The sequence below is a fragment of the Rhinichthys klamathensis genome, unplaced genomic scaffold (assembly GCF_029890125.1).
Source record: "Rhinichthys klamathensis goyatoka isolate OS25496 unplaced genomic scaffold, OSU_Roscu_1.1 h1tg000366l_1, whole genome shotgun sequence".
Taxonomy (NCBI): domain Eukaryota; kingdom Metazoa; phylum Chordata; class Actinopteri; order Cypriniformes; family Leuciscidae; genus Rhinichthys; species Rhinichthys klamathensis.
In genome coordinates this window covers 415292-418888 of record NW_026606875.1, presented here as the reverse complement: position 1 = coordinate 418888, position 3597 = coordinate 415292, and positions in this window count along the sequence as shown.

The window sequence follows — 3597 nt, the reverse complement described above, 5'->3', positions numbered from 1 at the left end:
ATAAACCCAGTGGAGAGGCGCACCTCCCGCAGGCCACGCCCCTTCCAGAACCGTTCCAGTGTCCGCAGGTAAGAGGGGCTGAAGAACACCACCGGCTGCTGAGGTCTGATTGGCTGGAGGACTTTGAGCGCTTTGATTGACGCTGATGTGCAGAAGGTGTAGGCAAAGGCAGGAATAATGAGGGAGGCATTTCCGTACACACTGACCCGCTCCACCAACGGATCCAGATTCTTCTCCAGGTCTTTGTATCTACAGAAACACAGTTTTTAATAAGTGCTACTGACAGAACACTAGATGATCATATATGTGTATGGCAGGGAAAAGACGCCTCTGTTCTCTATCTGTCATTACTACGTTATGTTGACTGACAAATGGGGTCTCACTTGGAGCTTTATAAAAAATGAACTATCCATTTGAGCTGATATTCTCCGAACACCACACAGCACCGTCAACGGCTGACAGCTGACAGTCTGAGTCTCCACTGTTGCTTAGTTACCAATGATCGCGCGCGCGCACTCGACAATCGCCTACTGTGGACTTCGACCGAAAACAGGAAGAAAATACGGGTATGTGAGCTGGCTGAATAAACATCATTTTTATTCGTATCTTTCACATTTACTGCAGTCAGATTCACCGTGTTCACTCATGGCTGTGCACTTGTAATGGCACATTAAGGATGTTAAGAGGCTAAAAGCAGGTTTAAAACTTGCCCCGTTTAAGTCAACAGGGTGCAAATTTTAAAAAGAGGATAACATGGTGTAGGCAACACCGGTTTTTGTCGTTGTTATCTGTACTGACAGCACTCAAAATTTACAAAAAAATGAGCTCAATGTTAAAATTGACCGAAGTTTTCCTTTAACGTTTGAACAACGTTACCATGGGAGTGAACGGAGTTGTCAGAACGCTTAATAAAGTTTGACTTTATCTGACTGTTTTGTTGACATTCCCTTTAGCACATCTAGTGGATGCATAACGCAAACCCAGTCAAACGTTTGACTGCAGTATCTCATGCGCCTTATAATCCGGTGCGCCCTATATATGAAAAATGTTCTAAAATAGGTAATTCATTGAAGGTGCGCCTTATAATCCGGTGCGCCGTATAGTGCGGAAAATATGGTAAGGGACCCAAAATTGAACCCTGAGGAACACCAAATTTTACCATGGTAACCTCAGATCTGGAGCCACCTAACACAACGAATTGTTTGCGATCTGAGAAATAAGACTTAAACCAGCTTAAAGCAGAGTGAGATACACCAAAGACAGACTCTAAGCGCGAGAGTAAGGTGCTATGATCAATAGTATCAAAAGCAGCACTGAGATCAAGCAGAATCAGTATTCATAAGCATCCAGCATCGGAAGCCATCAATAAGTCATTTGTGACTTTGACTAATGCTGTCTCAATGCTATGCATTTTACGAAAGCCAGATTGAAGAGACTCGAAGAGATTATTTGCAGACAAATGAGAAAGCAATTGTGAAGCAACAACACGTTTTAAGATTTTAGCAATAAAAGGGAGACTAGAGATGGGACGAAAATTTGCCAGATTCTCAAAGTCACGGCTATTTGTTTTTGGAACCGGGGTAACAGCAGCAATTTTAAGTGCAGATGGCATAACACCAGAAAGCAAGGAGTCATTTATAATACTCAATACAGCCGGACACAAAGAAGAAAAGCATGACTGAAACAACCCAGCTGGTATGGGATCAACACTTGTAGTGGCAGCCTTCATTTTTAAAACCACATTACACAGGGATTGAGAATCTAACATGCCGAATTCTGAAAGACAAACACCAGAAAATTCCATGTTGCTTAATTTTGGGGTAACAGTTGTATTAGTAGTAGTAATCTGATCTCTTATCCCCTCGATCTTATTTCCAAAAAACACAAGAAACTTGTTGCATAATTGAACAGAAGGAGAGACGTTGGAAATGTTATTTCTGTTTAGAAGATTGTTGATAGAATTAAACAATTTTCTTGGGTTATCTTGATTACTTGCAATAATCTGGGAGAAATAAGCAGACCTTCTCGATACAATTTCAGTCCTATATTATCCCAAGCTTTCTTTCCATGCCAGATGATACACAGTTAGACCAGTAGAGCGCCATCTGCGCTCCATTTTGCGACACTGAGATTTCATTGCGCACAGATCATCGTTGTACCACGGGGCAGATCGTTTAAAAGATACAGCACGTGACATCAGAGGAGCAAAAGTGTCCAGGCCAGATGAAAGAATTGTGTACAACAAATTTACTTTATCATCCAATGCATCAGATGGTAAAATACAGCTAATAGCAGGGTCAATAAAGTCAGAGAAGTCAGTGGGTGCGATAGATCTCCACTTACGGTAATGAATAATACGGGAAGTAGTAGTAAGTAAATCAGGTAGCTCCAAATTGAAAAGAATGGCTAAGTGATCAGATAACCCAAAATCAGATACAGACAACCCAGACACAAGTGTACCATTTTGAATCACAAGATCCAACATGTGGCCTTTGTTGTGTGTAGGACAATCCACAACTTGATGTAACTCAAAACACTCTAATAAAGATGCAAAGTCTCTAGTTGATGTAATGTCTTTTTTGTCCATGTGTATATTAAAATCACCAAGAATTAAAATTTTCTGAAATTTTAAAACCAACACAGACAGTAGTTCAGCAAAGTCAGATGTAAATTCTTGACCATAAATGACCATAGATAATGAAGCAGAGACACTTAAAGTGTAAATTGCAGGTTAACCACCACAACCAATTAATGTGTAAATTAAAGTGCTCAATGTGTATATATGTAAAAATTTCTGTCTTAAAATGCGTTAAAATAACATTCATTGGGGTTTCTTCAAAGGTAGCATGTTTTTTACCATAACGGGGTGATGACATCATAAGAGGGAGCGCGGGCGGTAATGCACTCACTCTGTGTGTGCGGGTTGAGGGAGAATAAAACGATTCGCGGGACTCCCGCAAACTAGAAATATCTATGAATAAAACATAAAAACGAATACATTTTTATTCATCTGTTGCAGAAAAGCAATAAGAACAACTAAAACAAAATAGAAACGGTTTACAGGCCAGATGTTTCTATTTCTAACATGTCTGCAGCGTTGAGCGATGTAGCCAATCACAGACATATGTGTTGATTTCTTGAACGCAATAATGGCCAATCAGAAGCATTTACGATGGACTTCCCTCACCGCTCAAAACGGACTTTTTGTTCAGTGCTGAATTCTGTATGCTGGCAAATCCTCTAATTATAACAAACATAGTGTATATATTATGAAAGATTCATTGATAATAACAGAGATGTGTGAGATCGCGATGAACTGATGTCAGCTTTTTGGGAATTATTATGGGAGCGTGCATCAGGCATGCCAGACCATGCACGCAGAAGCCCGCTTGCTTTTATGTTATAACAGTGATCAGGAGCATGTATGCTGAAGTGTACGGTGACGACACGTAGGCTAACTTGAAAGTATTTGGAGGTACAGAAAAAAAGTCTTTTTAGCGGCGGGAGCGGGACAAAACATAAATGTTGCGGGCGGGAGAAAATAATATAGAAAGTAGTTGAGAACGTCAGTTATAACGACCCACGTATTAAAAAATA